Source organism: Amblyraja radiata, chromosome 5 (genome assembly GCF_010909765.2).
Source record: "Amblyraja radiata isolate CabotCenter1 chromosome 5, sAmbRad1.1.pri, whole genome shotgun sequence".
NCBI lineage: Eukaryota > Metazoa > Chordata > Chondrichthyes > Rajiformes > Rajidae > Amblyraja > Amblyraja radiata.
This window is the reverse complement of record NC_045960.1, coordinates 59,933,026-59,951,601: the sequence shown is the minus strand read 5'-3', so window position 1 is coordinate 59,951,601 and position 18,576 is coordinate 59,933,026. Positions and strand designations below refer to the sequence as shown.

General features: G+C 40.7%; 1 protein-coding gene and 1 long non-coding RNA gene across 3 annotated transcripts in view; both read right to left on the bottom strand.

Moving 5' to 3' along the window:
• supt3h (SPT3 homolog, SAGA and STAGA complex component) overlaps positions 1–18,576 on the bottom strand; it is a 380,516-nt gene that overhangs the window by 231,716 nt on the left and 130,224 nt on the right. The window lies entirely within an intron of this gene.
• On the bottom strand, positions 357–3,840 carry LOC116973355. Its single transcript, XR_004412043.1, has 3 exons — positions 3,807–3,840; positions 2,682–2,686; positions 357–368 (listed from the first exon to the last, which is right to left on the bottom strand). It is a non-coding gene; the product is annotated as an uncharacterized LOC116973355 (long non-coding RNA).

Here is an 18,576-nt window from a genome sequence, read left to right as displayed (position 1 = left end):
TTGCTGCAGATTCACAGATGATGGTGGGTTTGTGGGCAGATCAGACACTCAGCTGAGAAAATAATGTTTGGGTACCAGCAAAAGAAGCAGCTACATCTTTGATCTTCACAATTTGGATGTTTTTGGTAAAAGGCATTAAAGTCAATGACTATTTATAAACACAAGACCTCACCCATTTGCAAAATTATCATCCAGCTGGATGCCTGGAAACCTGATGGTAGAATGAGTCAAAGAGTTTGGCTTTAGCATAAAGGAGGGGCATTCAGCCTTGAGCTATCTTGGCAGCAAATAGTGTAACTTTTAAAAACATCCTCACAAAATGAAAATACTGTTGAGAACAAATTGAGACTTAAGCAAGTTTCTCTAGTCTCTGTATATAGTAGATTTGAGGCCAATTTGGTGTTGAAAAATCAACATTTGCATGGGAATCAAATCTATCATAAATAAACTCTCCGGATATAGCAAATGGAGAGTAAGACAGCAAAGACAATTCTTCACAAGAAATATCTAAATTTTGCATGAAGTCTTCATGAGAACGTTATGCATAGGAGTTTTGCTTAAGTCTAAACTCAATGACTTCACTTATGTAGTTAACATAAATTATTCAACATTGGTCTTCAAGATTGGGCCCAGACAAAATATCTACACTTTGCAACATTGTTACTGCATCACATATCCCCATTGTATTGTTCATTTCATACTTACAGTTTGATACTGTGCCACCACTAGATACCATTGTAAAAACTAATGAATAATCTGTAGAATAAATTGTTGAAAATTTGTATGATTAGCATCTAATATACAGTATTGCCACTTAGGCGTTGTTGCAAAATTGGTTAAAGCTGGAACTTCATATATTTCTTGCTGATGTCATGATAGTCGTTAGATTTATGCCTATTGGCCAACATAATGCACCATGATGACTCTGTACTAATTGAATAAGAGCAACAAAGAATGGTTTGTCAGTGAACCAAATTATTATACAAATATATCACAATTCCATTAGGTTCAATGACACTTTAAGAGACCATATCTTTGACACCCACCACGTCAGGGAGTGTTCACAACCAATCTACAAAATTCCATCCATTTTATGCTCAAAAAGCCCCAGTGGAACTTACACCACATAAGGTGCTAAATAGATGCTCCCTGATCCCAAAAGCAATACTTTCTATGGGATCCTATACCACTTTTAAAAATGCTACAACAATCCCTTAGGTGGAAATAATATTTTTATCTCTGGATCCAAGATGGTTATTCAGATCTCTGTTGGGGAGGAGCTGGGTTGCCATTTGTTCATGAAAGCAGATGCCATCAGAAAATGACTGCAGGAGAGATACACCATCCAGTCAAGTCATCAACACAATGCAACGTTTGGCACAGGATCTTTGGTTTCAGGCTAGAGGTTGTAGGTTCCATTCTACCAAGTGCCCGACAGAGCAATTTCCCACGAACCTCAGGGTCAATATCCTAGGAATTTCAATCTACATCCTTTTTTAAACTTATGATTGATGATTACATTTTGGTATATGAACACATATCATCAACAATAACACTATTTTCCTTTGAATGGCTGACAGTTACTTTTAAATCTGGAGGTTATTCACATTTGCACAACAGGGGTAAACTTAATAATGATAGACCTATGGGAGCTTCCCATTCCCACATCAAAAGGAAAGATATTACCCCATTCCAAGTAAATGTAACCTTGACTCACAGCTCTGTGGGCTGAGGAATGGGGGAGGTGGGTCCCTCATAAAATCATGTTTAGAAGTGTACCCATAAAAACAAGAACATTTGTATTTTGTAGATTTGCTGGAATTTAGTTTTGGAATGCTTAGCTAGGGAAGGGCTCATGTATTTAGGTAACCAATAAGTGGTGTGTATTACTTTTCAAAACTGAAGAACATCTAAAAATTGATTGTTTCTCCAAGAGTACACAATGTTTATTGATGAACTTCATGTAAAATAAACCAACTGACAATACAAAGTTGTTCACTGTTTCGCTGAAGTACTATTTCAATCAGCCTTCTGTGCAGTAAATTTACACAAAGTTTCAAGTGCTGGCATATGGAATAAGCAGTCTTTGCTATAATCTCTGTCATGTCATCAAAAAACCATGGCAAGAAAAGGCTCCGTCAGCAGTACTGGAGACACGAAGATTTGGAATTCAAATGGCAGGAAGTGATGCTCCAGTTGTATAAAACATTAATCTCAAAAGGAAACATTTCAAAAGCAAAAGAACACTGATACTAGAGGGCTGCAAATAAAAGTAATAAATGCTGCCAGGTAAAATTAATGTTTATGGAGATCTACAGAAGTTAACTTTACAGGACACACAAAACTTCAGATGCTGGAATCTTGAGTAAAAAAAAGTTTCACCGGCAGTTTTCTTTAACTTTAGGGGAGATCTTGAACAGGGAGAAGACATGTCTTGAAGAGATACAATTCAGGTTGTCAGAGGTTAGGGGGAGAAGGCAGGAGGATGGGGTTAAGAGGGAGAGTTAGATCAGCCATGATTGATTGGCAGAGTAGACTTGATGGGCTGAATGGCCTAATTCTGCTCCTATCACTTATGAGTTCACATTACCCAGGATGAAAGTGTGAATATATTTCTGAGGGGAGGGATAACAAAAAACATGGGGAATTAAGGGGAATTCAATGTACATATTTAATTGTACTTCCCCTGCACTTTCGTCTGCATTTCATGACCAGGTCTGGCCAGATACAAATCAAGCCTCATGACCAATTAACTATCTTTCCATTGAGACTACATCCCCAAGTATACAAGCAAAGATGAAGTTACAAATAATCAGTGTATTGTGGTACATGATACATATTCACAAGGGTTGTATTTTCAGATGTAACAAACTATATGAACTTTGAGGAAGAGGGCGGTCTTTTCCTTTTTACAAAGCACTGGTTTCTGAATGGCACCTTTTAACGGTTATACACACCCAGCTCCTGGTGAAAACCTAATCATCCATTGATCCACCACAGACATCCATTCCACTTAACTTTTAGTCTTGCAGGACTTCGCACTATCAGGAGAAAGGTTCCAACCAGTTGTCAAGTAAAATTTATTGTCACAGTACGATGAGGGAAAGATACAACATAAATCTTGCTTGCAGCTGTGTAGGCACATCGATATAGCTCCGAACCATATATTACACATAAATTCTACATAAACTACAGGTAAACTTTACAAAATTATGAAAAGTAACAGTGTTCGCCCAGGATTTTGATGCTGCTAACTATCTCCACTACCGACCCACCAATGATAATTGGCACATAGTCTCTCGACTTCTCCATTCAGATGTCAATGATTACTTCCTAGGTTTTGTCTATATTGAGCGAGTGTTTTTGAGGCATTGCACAACCATCTCTCACCTGTACGCTGACTTATCACCACCCTTGATTCAGCCAACATCAATGGTGCTGAATGCAAATGTATAGATGGTATTGGAGCTGTGCTTAGCCACACTGTCACGGGTGTAAAGAGAGTAGAGCAGGGGACAAAGCACGCAGCCTTGAGGTGCAGCTGTGTTGATGGTCAGTGAGGAGGAAGCGTTGTTACCGATCTGCACTAATTGAGGTCTGCCAATTAGGAAGTTAAGACCCCAAATGCAAAGGGATGTCGAGGCTCAGGTCTCGGAGCTTGGTTAATACACAAAACGATACAAAGTGCTGGAGTAGCTCAGCAGGTCAGGCAACATACTGGGAAACATGGATAGGTGATATTTCGGGTCGGGACTCTTCTTCAGACTGATTCTGCTGAGCAACTCCAGCACTTTGTGTAATTTCACCTTAAAACTAGGCTCCAATGCTGCTGGTCTGCACCAGTAAGCCATTCTTCATCAACTGCCACACCATTTGGTTAATGCGGCTGTTGTTGCAGCGCACGCTGTAACCCCTGGCCGGCAGAGTCTTTTTTAGGCCACTGTCAGACGGAATGTCCTCGGTTATCATAGGCCTCCCTCTTCTCTCATCTGCCGCCGCTTCATCCTGTCGGTCATCGCTTTGCCTGCTCCCTGCTCCATTGCCACCTCCTCCTGCTTTGTCCACTCCGCCACTCCCCCCTCTACAGCCGCCTCCTTCTCGCATTGCTTTGTCCATTCCACTGCTCTCTCTCCACCGCTACCTCCTCCTCCCCCGCAAGGTGGAGTATGTCGGCAACTCTGGAGGGAAGGAGAAGGAGGCAGCGATGGAGGGGCGGGGGGGGGGAAAAGAGGCCAAGCGGACAAAGCGACGGCCGACAGGAAGAAGCGCCAGGTGGTGAGGGTGGAGGGAGCACCATGGTGACCGAATGAGTCGTCGTTGGCAGCGGCCGGCCAGTGGCTACAACGTGAGCCGCAACAAGAGCCGCTCCAACCAGAATTGTGGCAGCTGGTGAAGAAAGCCTAGCTGTTCCACCTTGCGAGCCAAGGATAGCGTCAGTAGGTCCGTCCACTATAACCAAAATGCATTATAAATGGGTCTGCTAAAACAAGGGTTTACTGTACCTTTTATTTCAGTAGAAACTGAAATAATCATTCAGAACAGTTTAAAATATTTGGTTTTAAAATCCTTTGTGTTTTCAAATATTTGTGCAAGAACATACTTGAGGCAAAAGATTTTTGATAAACAGTTACTGTGTCTTAAAACATAATTAAAACCACTTGAATATTATGCAAATATGAGCAACAAGTTTCATTGACAACAAACTGACACTAGATCAGACAATTTCAACTTCATTGACACCTACAATGGGATTTCTGCGTTACAATTCCATCTTAGCATTGTTTCAGTTTATTATTGTCACATGTACTGAGGGACAGTGAAAAAGCTTTTGTTTGCATGCTATACAGTCAAAGAAGACAGTATGAAAACAATCAAAGTGTCCACAGTGCACAGATAAAGGATAAAGGGTACGACATTTAGTGTAAGGAAATAACATTGAAGTCCGATAATGTCCGTTGGAAGATAGTTCAAAGGCCTCCAAGAGGTAGATGAGAGCTCAGGGCTGCATTGATAATGATAATTGCTTGATAATAGCTTGGTAGAAACTGTCCCTGAATATGGAGATGTGTTCTTTTAAACTTCTGCAATGAATATGAAGATGATGGAAGGATGGCTGGTTTGTGTAATGGTCTAGGCTACGTCCACAACTCTCTGCAATTTCTTGCAGTCCTCGATAGAGCTGTTCCCAAACCAGGCTGGGATACATCTTGATAAAATGCTTTCTACAGCACATCTGTAGAAGTTAGTGAGGTTTGGGGACATGTCGAACTTCCTAAGCCTTCTAAGGAAGCAGAGGCATCGGTGTGCTTGTTTGGCAATTGCTTCAGTGTGGCTAGTCCAGGACAAATTGCCAGTGATATTTATTCCTAGGAATAAATTTTGACATTCCCTATTTCAACAATGTAGATTGGGGTGTGTCGAGATGTGGATCGAGATGGTCAAAATCTTCAAGTTCCTAGGAACAAATATTTTACTTTTAACTAGAAATCTTATGTACCTTGTTATCAAAAGTTTGTAAATTTAAAATGAAACTGTCACCTGATCCACTTAATCAGCATTTTTTTTAAAACAAAGTACCCAACATGCTTATCAAATGAATTCTGTCTTGAAATATATTTTAAATCTTTGTGATTTACTGTTCAAAATAAAAAAGATTTAAACTTTTGTTTCAAGGTTTTTAAATGGGAAAATCAAACTGTGACACGATTATTGAATGTCTTGAATTGTTTCATTCATCGTTAAAACTTTAATTGAGAGCATTTAAGAACAATTACATTAAAACCTCTAAATGTCTGAAAGTATACTGGAATAATGGCCTATTTGGTTATTGGTATTGGTATCGATAAAGTTAAAACCCAAGCATGACCAATCCAAACCTGACCAAGGATGATTAAGGAGGATGCAGAGTTTAAAAGTAACTAAACCTGAATACTTTTTTTCCTTGTTTAAGAAGGAACTGCAGATGCTGGAAAATCAAAGGAAGACAAAAATGCTGGAGAAACTCAGTGGGTGAGGCAGCATCTATGGAGCGAAGGAAATGGCAACCTTTCGGGCCGAAACCTTTCTTCAGACCCACTTTTTTTCCTTGCCTGCCTGATCTGAAGGCATATTGTGACTATTGCACCTTGGCCCAAAGCTGAATCAAATCTAACATCCGCATCCAAAAAAACAATCTGAGCCTTGTTGATGTTTCTCACCCATTCCGCATGTCTAATATCACCCATTGCCATTGCCAACCAAGCCAAGCCTTTGAACATATTCACCGGTCAATTCAATTTTTCCTTTTCACTCCCTTTTCCAAATGTCATACCATATCAAGGTGCAGAGGTCACCTGTCCATTCCCTCCCAAGATGCTGCTTGATCCACTGATTTCCTCTACCACTTTCCTCCATCACTCAAGATTCCAGCATCTGCAGCCTCTTGTTTCCATCAGACTCTACCATTGACCCAATGTCAAATGGGAAATCAGAAACTTAATTACTCCTTCACTGGGTGAAACCCACTTTATGTTCACTTCTGGAATATCCAGCTAACATGGTCACCTGACCACGTTAAAAACTGACCACGTTAAAGGAACTGCAGATGCTGGCTTACATCAAAGACAGACACACAATTCTAGAGGAACATCTCTGGAGAGAAATATATTTTTTTTAAATTTAAAATTAGACTTTATTCAGGTAATAAATGTATACAATACGTGAACCGTGCGAGAAGGAATGGGTGATGTTTAGGTTCGACACCCTTCTTCAGACTGACAGTCAGGGGGGAGGGAGACTGGAGATATGTCTGGGTAAGTTATGAAAACAACAGATCAAAGCAGACGATTATCAAGGAAATACAATACAATACCATTTATTTGTCATTTGAACCTCACATGAGGTTCAAACGAAATTTGGTTTCTGCAGCCATACAAGAAAAGAACCAAGACACACACCAACACAATTTACACAAACATCCATCACAGTGAATCTCCTCCTCACTGTGATGGAAGGCAAAGTCTTGTCTCTCCCCTGCTCTCCATTCTTCTCCCGATGTCAAAGTCAAAGCCCCCGGCGGGGGCTGTAGAATGTAGAATGGTTCATTGTTAGCGGACGGGAAGGTGGCCTCCTAATTAATTTTACTGATTGTATGCCTTGTTGTCACCTTCCCCATAGCTAACAATGAACTATTGTACATTTCCTTGATCATCGTCTGCTTTGAACTGTCGTTTTCACACCTACCCTTCCATTGCTCCCTCTCCCATATCTGTCAGTCTGAAGAAGGGTGTCTGAAGAAATGTCACCCATTCCTTCTTACCAGAGATGCTGCCTGGCCCGCTGAGTTACTCCAGCACTTTGTGTCTATCTTTGAGCATGTTAAAGTACAGAGCCAGCATGATTCTGCAGGTACCCAAAAGATAGTTGAATCCCGCTCAACTTGGTCTGCGTGAGAAGGCTCTGCACGGGAGGTCAGGAAACAGCACGTTTTGAAAACAATACAGCATGTACAAGGCCAAGTAAATTGGTATATTTTTCTTCTAAATTGTGTGATCTCTGTGTGCGGTCAGAAAAAAATCTTGCCATTGTTGTGGGATCTATAGTTGGACAGTAGCTACAAAATGCTTGGGTGGTCAATGACCAATAGCTTGACCTAAACTTTAACAAACAAAAATGGATTTCTTCCTATGTGTAACAGTTTGTATCAATTATATTTCAGTACTGTTTGAATAGTGTAAAGCTTTGGCTGCTCTTTGATATGTTTGAATTAATTGCAGTTTAGAGATCACAGTGTAACATATCTATTTCACGTGGCTGTCAGTTGTCCAGAGTTTCAATCACAAAATCTCTTAATGTGCTGAGAAGCATCAAATCTTTTGGGAACCTAACAAAAAGCATCAAGAATCAGAGATGCTGTGCTTGGAAAAAAAATCTTAATGAAATGTTGCTTTTAAACCATTGTGCGCCAAGCTTTTTTTCTGTACTTGCTAAACATTGGCAAAGAATCTTGTAATTTATTTAAAAATCTATGATATATTAAATGAACCCATACTTAAAAAAAGTAGCTGTACAAATGGGCTTAGATTATTTGCCACGATCAAGCAGAAAATGCACTTGTTCATTCTCATTTGTTTAAAAGAATCTCTTGTCAATTTAATTTTGTTAAACATCATGCCAGTGTTAAATTCTTCAAGCAGACATTGCAATATTTTAAATGAATATCAAGTTATGGCTCCATTGTGGCAGGGCATCAGAAGATCCATCATGAGGGTAAATCCTCAGAAAGCGGCTGGACCTGATGGTGTACCTGGTCGCGTTCTTAAAACCTGCATAAACCAACTGGTTGGAGATTTTGTGGACATCTTCAAACTCTAATTACTAAGGACAGAAGGAATTTGTAGGAAGTAACTGCAGATACTGGTTTAAACCGAAGATAGACACAAAATGCTGGAGTAACTCAGCGGGACAGGCAGCATCTCTGGATAGAAGTAATGGGTGACTTTTTGGGTCAAGACACTTCTTCAGAATTACTAAGGTCTGAGTTTCCCTCTGGCTTTAAAAGGGCATCATTAATATCAGTGCCCAGGAAGAGTAAAGGGCCTGTCTCACTTGGGCGTCATTTGCACGTCATTTACGCGACATCCTAAAAATTGGTTGGCGCGTCGTGAGGCGTGGTGGCGTATGCAGTGACGCACGGTAACGTGCAGCGCCCCAGGATTTTGGAATGCTCAAAATCCTCACGCGCCACCTGCGTGACGTATCCCTTGCGCACGCTGACGTACTGATGGTGTACGCTGACGTACTGACAACGTACGTGTAGTGCGTGGTGACGCACGAACATTGCCTATGCTAATTTATTATGCGTCACCGTGTGTCAACGTCCGTAACCATGCACCGCCCGCCCGGCGCACCATGTGCGCGTCATTTGAGAGCCGCACCACATGACCACCCAGTTATATAGCGTGCGTAGTTTTGAAATTTTTTCATTGGGAAAATCCTTGCCACGAAGATCGGACTAAGTACGAACGACATCGCAAATGGCTCCCAAAAGAAGCAGGGCACTCAAGAGCACTTGGTTCGCGACTGTCGTACTGCTGGACGATTTTCACGCGACAGTCGCGCGTCCGTCACTACCGGCCTGTCGCCCAAATGGGACAGGCCCTTAAGGTGACACGCCTCAACAACTATCAACCGGTGGCAGAGTTTAAAAGTGCCGAGGACAAAATTGGTCAAATCAAGTTTGAATGTGACAACTGTACAAGGATTTTAGATGAGTCACGATGAACAGGGCTGATGTTGTCGCATAGGTGCCACAGGCATTCTTTATGAAAAATAAAGTACTGATTTGGACAGTTCAGAACAGGATGCTCTGAGAACGCAAAATTCAGTTCTTCAAAATGAATAAACAAAATCATAAGTACATGCTGCACATCCAACACAACCCTTCATCAACCACTTCCTTATCTGCACACATTAAAGGACATACACCCTTTAAATCCATCTTGGAAGTTTTTTTTCTATTTTTGATACTTTGCTTCTCTTATTAGTCTGAATTTTAAATATCGCTGTCTGTCTGGGTCTACTAATGCAGAGTGCTCAAAAATGGGTTATTGTAAGGTATGTACATACTGATTCCATTATATATAATTGCACATCTACGGAAAAACATTTTGGAAAAGTACATAAAAGCTTAAATGCAGGGTGAGTCAAGCAGGAATGTTCAAATGCAGCTCACACTTCTAGACATGAGGGAAACTATATGATTCACCATGAGTATGACCCACAGAAGAAATGTTGGCAATAACTTCATAATTATGTATGAAAAAACTTTTTTTTCTGGTGTCCATAATAGTTTATAAATGCAGGAAAGTAAAATACCCAAAGATCAAAAAAAACTCAGAAGTAACAATTTTAAGATTAGCTAAATAATACTTCCTCCCTCTCCCCCCCAAGTTTTCAATCATATTGCAATTGATATAAGGTGGATATAATACATTAAAATGATGTTGTCACATCATTATATGTCTATAAAATAAAAAATATTGCCACATTTATTTTCAACCACAGCTTGATAGAGGATCAAATGAAGTCATGCGAGATTATGAAACACTGTTCTTAAAAATAAATCTATCGGTAATCTACGTAAAACATGCTTCCTATCAAATATGTTGGAACTTCTATACAGATACTAGAATTTTAGTAAAATACCCTAACATTTGACCAGATGGTCATAAATCACCAATGGATAGTTCAGGAGCAGGCATCAATAACCTACACTGAGATAGAAAATTTAATAGAGAAACATGAAAGCTTCTTCACTGAGGTATAATTAGTCAAAATGGATGCCAATTCAAAGGAGTTGAGGAATGATTAGCAAAAGCTTGGTTGGAGCAAAGGAATTTAAGGAGCACTACAGATGCTGGAATCCTGAGCAACAAAAACTTAAGACAGCAGCTAATATCAGGGACCCACACCACCCTGGCCATGCTTTCATCTCACAACTACCATCAGGAAGATGGTACAAAATGGTGAGAACTGTAACTTTTAGGTTTAAGAACAGCTTATTTCCATCAACCATCAGGATCTTGAACTACCCTGTACAACTCTCACCTCAAACCTACCCAACCATCTGAACAATACCAAATCATTACAGACTTTACACCACTGTGGTTGCTCAATGTACTTGGTTTTTGCACTATCAGTATGCTTTCAATTGTGCATTTATAGATGTTTGTAAAAGTAATTGGAGACATGCTGTTTTTCCTCGGCCTCCTAAGGAAGTAGAGATGTTGCTATGTCTTCTTCACTGCTGCATTTACTTTGTTGGCCCACAACTGATCATTGGTTCTATTAATACCAAGGAACTTGGTTCATTTCAACATTGGCACCATTGATGCTGAGTGAGACATATACTCCACCAGGCTTCCTTAAGTCGGTAGCTAGCTCTTTTGCCTTGCTGATATTGAGGGAAAAGTGATTGTCTTGACAACATGTTACGACGATCCTATCACCTTCCTGTACTCCGTCTCATCATTGTTCATGATACACATTGATGTCACCAGCAAAACTGTAAATGGAGTATGAACCAAATTTGGCTGTACATGACTGTACACTCATGACTGGGCAAAAGAGCTAGCTACCGACTTAAGGAAGCCTGGTGGAGTATATGTCTCACTCAGCATCAATGGTGCCAATGTTGAAATGAACCAAGTTCCTTGGTATTAATAGAACCAATGATCAGTTGTGGGCCAACAAAGTAAATGCAGCAGTGAAGAAGACATAGCAACATCTCTACTTCCTTAGGAGGCCGAGGAAAAACAGCATGTCTCCAATTACTTTTACAAACATCTATAAATGCACAATTGAAAGCATACTGATAAAACTATAAAGGATAGTATTCGGCTGAAGGCAAGGGCATATAAGGTAGCCAGAGATAGTGGGAGGGTAGAGGATTGGGAAGCATTTAAAGGTCAGCAAAAAATAACTAAGAGATTAATTAAGACGGGGAAAATAGACTATGAAAGGAATTTAGCGAACAACATAAAAACTAATAGTAAGAGTTTTTATAGCTATATAAAAAGAAAAAGGGTGGCTAAGGTGAACGTTGGTCCATTGGAGGGTGAGACTGGAGAGTTGTTGGTGGGGAACATGGAAATGGCAAAGGCATTAAACGAGTATTTTGTATCAGTCTTCACCATAGAAGACACAAAAAATATTCCAACGCTGGATAAACAAGGGGGCGGTAGGAATGGAGGAGCTAAATACTATTAAGATCACCAAGGAGGTGGTATTAGGGAAATTAATGAGACTGAAGGAGGATAAATCCCCTGGGCCTGATGGATTACATCCAAGGGTCTTGAGGGAGATAGCGGTGGGGATTGTGGATGCATTGGTGATAATTTTCCAAAACTCCCTGGAGGCAGGAACGGTCCCAGTGGATTGGAAAATGGCCAATGTAACACCTATATTTAAAAAAGGAAGTAAACAGAAGGCGGGTAACTATAGACCGGTTAGTCTAACATCGGTGGTGGGTAAAATGTTAGAGACAATTATTAAAGAAACACTAACGGGGCACTTGGATAAACATGACTTCATCGGACAGAACCAGCATGGTTTTGTGAAGGGGAAGTCCTGTTTAACGAATCTGCTCGAATTCTTTGAGGAAGTAACAACCCGGGTGGATAAAGGGGAACCGGTGGATGTGGTATACTTGGACTTCCAAAAGGCTTTTGACAAGGTGCCACATAAGAGACTATTGCTAAAAATAAAAAATTATGGGATTGGGGGTAATATATTAGCATGGGTAGAGGATTGGCTAACAAATAGGAAGCAGAGAGTGGGGATAAATGGTTCATACTCGGGATGGCAACCGGTAACTAGCGGGGTTCCACAAGGGTCGGTGCTGGGACCTCAGTTGTTCACAATTTATATAAATGATTTGGAGGAGGGAACCAAGTGTAATATATCAAAATTTGCGGACGATACAAAAATGGGAGGAAAAGTAGGGGATGAGGAGGATAGGAAGAGTCTGCAAAAGGATATAGATAAGCTAGGTGAGTGGGCAACAACTTGGCAGATGAAATTTAATACTAATAAATGTGAAGTCATTCACTTTGGGAAAATAAATGATAGGGCAAGTTATTTTCTAAATGAGGAGGAGCTGCATTGTAATGCAACGCAAAGGGATCTAGGGGTATTAGTACATGAATCACTAAAAGTTAGTATGCAGGTGCAGCAAGCAATCAGGAAGGCCAATGGAGTTTTGGCCTTTATTGCTAGGGGGATTGAGTATAAAAACACGGAGGTCTTGCTGCAGCTGTACACAGTATTAGTGAGACCACATTTGGAATACTGTGTACAGTTCTGGGGTCCATACTTAAGAAAGGATGTACTAGCCCTGGAGGCAGTGCAGCGAAGGTTTACAAGATTAATTCCTGCAATGAGGGGATTGACATATGAGGAAAGGTTAAGTAGGCTGGAACTCTACTCTTTGGAGTTTAGAAGAATGAGAGGCGATCTCATTGAAACATATAAGATCGTGAGGGGCCTTGATCGGGTGGATGCACCGAGGATGTTCCCAATGATCGGGGAAACTAGAACTAGGGGACATAGTTGCAGAATAAGGGGGGGCTCTTTTAAAACTGAGATGAGGAAGAACTTCTTCACCCAGAGGGTGGTTAATTTATGGAATTCACTGCCCCAGGGAGCAGTGGAAGCAGAAACTTTAAATATATTTAAGACTAAAATAGATGTTTTTTTAGCTGCCAAGGGGATAAGGGGCTACGGGGAGAGGGCAGGGATATGGACCTAGGTATGGTTAGTATAGTAAGACCTGAGTGATCTCCTGGACAAGTGTCGATCGCCTGGATTGGGGTCGGAGAGGAATTTCCCGGATTTTTTTCCCGAATTGGACCTGGGTTTTTATCCGGTTTTTTGCCTCCCCCAGGAGATCACGAGGTTCTTGGGGTGGAGAGGGGTGATAGCGGTATAAAGGGGAGGGTAGTGTCTTGTGTTCTGTGTCTTGTGTCTACTGTTTGTGGGTAAGTGTGTCTGTTTAGTGTTCAGCCATGAGCGAATGGCGGTGCGGGCTCGACGGACCTGGTGGTCTACTCTCGCACCTACTTTCTATGTTTCTATAAGGAGTATAGTCAAGGACTGAATACATCCTTGAGGGGAACCAGTGTTCAGAATTATTGTGGAGGGGGTATTGACACCTATCCACACTGATTATGGTCTGTGGTGAGAAAATCGAGGATCCAATGGCAGAGGAGGCTGCTGATTCTTAGGTCCAAGAGTTTAGAGACAAGTTTGATTGGGATAATGTTGAAGGTGGAGTAACAATCAATAAATTGGGGTTTAACGCTGGAATCCTTGTTGTTTAGGTGTTTCAAAGATAGGTTTAGGGCTAGGGAGAAGGTGTCTGCTGTGGACCTGTTGTGACGGTAAGCAAACTGCAGTGGATCGTGGCCAGCTAGGGAGCATGCCTTCACCAATGTATCAAAGCACTTCATGATGGTGATGTCAAAGCCACTGGACGGTGTTCATTAAGGCACGCTATGTTATTTTTCTTTGGCATTGGGGTGAAGTGGACTTCTTGAATCAGGTGAGGACCTCAGAGTAGTGAGAGGTTAAAGATATCTGCGAGTACCTCTGCCAGCAGGGCGAAGGCCATGGACGGCAACAGGATTAACAAGCTCATCAGGAATGCTGGCTCTGTCCTGGGGGAGAGTTGGATTCACGGGAGCTGGTCTTGGAGGGGAGGGTGTTCCTCAAACTGCAGAGCATCTTGGTCAATACAGCTCACCCCCGCTATGACACACTGGTCAACCTGAGGAGTACCTTCAGCAACAGACTGGTTCCACCAAGATGCAGGACAGAACGTCACAGGAGATCCTTTTTCCCTGTGGCTATCAAACTGTACAACTCCTCCCCATTCTATCGTGGGGTCGGCTGCCCCCCCCCCCCCCCCCCCCCACCCCCCCACCAATCTTTGTACATCCCCAATCCTTTCCACTCGTCGCTTTAATTTCATGTTTCATGTATTTTGTATTTCATGACTGTTGGCAGATCAATTTCCCTTCTGGGATAAATAAAGTTCTATCGCATCGTATTGTATCTTATTTCACTTGGGCAGCTTACAACCCAACGGTGTGAATGAACCATTGTACATTTTCTTATCACCATCTGCTTTGATCTGTCCTTTTCACACCTTACCATTCCATATCTCTAGACTCCCTCTCCGCTGACTCTCAGTCTGAAGAAGGGTCTCGAACCTAAATGTCACCCATTCCTCTCTCCAGAGATGCTGCCCGTTCCTCTGTGTTAGTCCAGCATTTTGTGCTTATCTTCGGTATGAATATTTATTTCTCTAACTACAAGTAACCCTTGCTTTCCCTCTCTCTCTGTCCCTTCCCCATCCTAGTTCTCCGACTCTTTTCATTGTCCTCTTGATTGAATATTAATGATTGTATGCCTCGTTGTCAACTTCCCCTCAGCTAACAATGTACCATTCTACATTCCCTTGATCATCGTCCCCTTTGATTTGTGTTTTACCCTTCCATATTTCTATGTCTCCCTCTCCCTTGACTCTCAGTCCGAAGAAGACTCGAACCGAAAAGTCATCCATGCTACCTGTCCCACTGAGTTATTCCAGCATTTTGTGCCTATCTTCAGTGTAAACCAGCATCTGCAGTTCATTCCGACACATCCCTGAACATGTATTGGTGAATGGAGGGGAGCATTGCTGGGAACAAAACAAAATTACACCATTGGAATTAAAGGAAACTGTTTGGGAACAAAGACGGGGTACAACACTGTTGGGAGTACAATACGGTTGGGCTACAAAGACCAGTGCACTTGAAATATATTGTCCTCAATATGCAATGTCTCCCTAACGCGCACACATTTTACCAAAGGTGATTTCCAAAATACACGAATTCTTATGATAGGAATCAAACCATTCTTATTGAGACCTTGAAACCATAAAATTCACCTTGACATTCTGTAGCACCTTTTTCATATCATACCAATTTGAGTTCAGAAATATTAATTTAGCAATCTTTCATCATGATCATGCTACTTTTACAATGTTGTGGAAACAGCAGCATTTGAAATGTGAACAATAAATAAGTTTCTTGCTGTAAAATTACCCACAGACAAAATTGAAAACAAACTTTACCTCAGGCATGGTCTGTTTCTAGTTCCTTCCAGCAAAGTTTCTAAAGAATGAATCTTCCCTACGCTTCTAAAATTATATTAAGATGATCCACTGTTCAGCATTGTCTTTCATCGTTTCATTGAACAAAATGAAAAACTTGCATGAGAAAATTATTCATAACTGCTTTTAAATCATTCTTCACAAAACATGTTGAACAATTTCCCAGGCAAGGGAGCAAACAATATTTTATGGGTAACATATTGTTATTGGTAACTAACCACATATTCAAACACATTCTTTATAATTTTATACTAAGGCAATTGTATCTACAACCATTGGAAAAGAATATTGTAAATGCGCAACTCTTTTGGATATTAATAAGTTTAAATCATTGTTATGGTTTTCACTGGAATTCACTTTTAAATACTGGTTTTATTCTTCAACCCCTGACTGAAGAGCTAGAGTACATCATTCATGTTTTTTTTTCCTCATGTACTACTCAGGTCAGCAAATGTTCAAGTTATTATAGTTAGAAGATTTGCTTTTAGTTTAGTTCAGTTTAGAGTATCCTTTAGGCCCACAGAGTCCCCATCAACCAGCAATCATCTGTACACTAGTTCTATCTTCCAATTTTCCGAAGCCAATTAACCTACAAACGTGCAATTTTTTGATATGTAAAAGGAAACTGGAGCACCCGGAGAAAACCCACACGGTCACAGGGAGAAAGTACAAACTCCATACAGACAGCACCCGTAGTCTGGATCAAACCCAGGTCTCTGGCATTGTATGGCAGCAGTTCAACTGCTGCACCTCTGTGCCACCCAATTTGTTCTATTAAGTGATTATGTTTTGTCATTGTTTAACATTTAAAATAAGTTGTGGGTTATTTTCTGCAGTTAAGTGTGCAGTAACATAAGAAAAGCCAATTAGAACAAAGCAGCATAGTTCTGGAAACTTGCTGCTTATTCCTGACCCTTCTATATCAAGAACATTGCAAATTCAAAAAGTCGGCTGGAGGCATCTTTCTTAAATCCTTACAATTCTTTTATATGCTATAAATCATGGAATATGCTTTACTTGCAATACTGTGCACTTGCTATACACAATTAGATTTCAGTCCACCACACAGGCCATCCTGCACAGTTGATAACCATAATTTATATTGCAAAAGGCAAAGAATTTGAAATTTACAATCCATACTAGCCACAAATTATAACTATTGACTGAACATAAACAATTCTTAGAATATACTCTTTCCAGCCAGCTATTATACTTTTATCTACACACATTTTATTTCACTTAGAAGATATATTTGGAGCATTTTCCCAAACAAAGAGGACGTCTTTGTTTGCCAGCACAACAACCTGGCTCTCAACACCAGCAAAACCAAGGAACTGATTGTGGACTTTGGAAGGGGCAGGATAGGGACCCACATACCCGTTTATATCGTGGAAAGGGTCAAAAACTTCAAATTCCTGGGCGTGCATATTTCCCAAGATCTTTCCTGGTCCCAGCACACTTATGCAATTATAAAGAAGGCACAACAGCACCGCTACTTCCTGAGAAGATTACGGAGAGTCGGTATGTCAAGGAGGACTCTCTCGAACCTCTACAGGTGCACAGTAGAGAGCAAACTGACTGGCTGCATCGTGGCTTGGCTTGGTTCGGCAACTTGAACGACCAGGAGCGGAAAAGATTGCAGTTGTAACCACTGCTCAGTCCATCATCGGCTCTGACCTCCCCGCCATCAAAGGGAAGTATCGCAGTTGCTTCCTCAAAAAGACTGCCAATATCATCAAAGACCCACACCATCCTGGTCACACACTCATCTCTCCGTTGCCATCGGGAAGAAAGTACAGGAGCCTGAAATCTGTAACATCCAGGTTCAGGAACAGCTTCTTCCCCACAGCCATCAGGCTATTAAACACGACATCAAATAAGCTCTGAACAATAACAGTATATTATTACTATTGCACTTTATCTGTTTATTTATTGCATATATACGGTCATGGTCTATAGACACACTGAACTTTTATCTCCCATTTTGTATTATGTTTACATATTCTGTAGTGCTTCAGCAAGCAAGAATTTCATTGTCCTATATGGGACAATAAAACTTTCTTGACTCTTGACAAATACAAGGCAGCGCTTGAACATATTTAAGTAATTTAGGATTCTCTAATTCCATGTCACAACTTTACAAACGTTCTTACATTTAAAAGGGGCACCAATCAACATAAAAATAAATGAACATTCAAGTATGTATTTGGAGTTTGAAATAGGCAAAGAGCATTGCTTTCCAGTGGATGCTTACAAAGGGCACCAAGGAGGAAATTCTATGATGTTGAAAAGACTGATATCCTATTGTTAATCTCCTCCCCCTACTGGGAGCAAGGACTTACCCTTTTAAAAAGGAATACATTTTATGCCTCAGATGGTATTCGCAACTATACCTTTTGAGTATACACCTAAACTTCCCTTTCCCATTTTCCCATGCATTTTTTCCTCATGAAGAGCTGTATATTGCACTGATCAACATTTTTTCAGTTGCTATGTAATTCAAATGAACGGATTTGAAAAAATATTACTCCTCACACTAATTAAATATTGCTTGTGACAATACTGAAATGAGGAGTGCAAAGTTCTGAGCTCCAATTAACCTTGTGAGAGATGAACTACGCATTTATCTCTGTATCTGACACATAAATGCCACAGTTAAAGCCCCAAACCACATGGAGAACAGATACAACTTCATAGCACTCTCTCTTTCTTATGCCAGCGGGCAAAATGCAAAATCACAGAGCTGTGTCTACAAAATTAATCATGTCAATGTTACTGTGAATTACAATCTGTATTGGATAATATTTTATGACTTCTGGCACAAAAAACTCATAATTGAGAATGGAGCTCTGCTGTTGACCCAAGGCTAAAATCATGCTGTT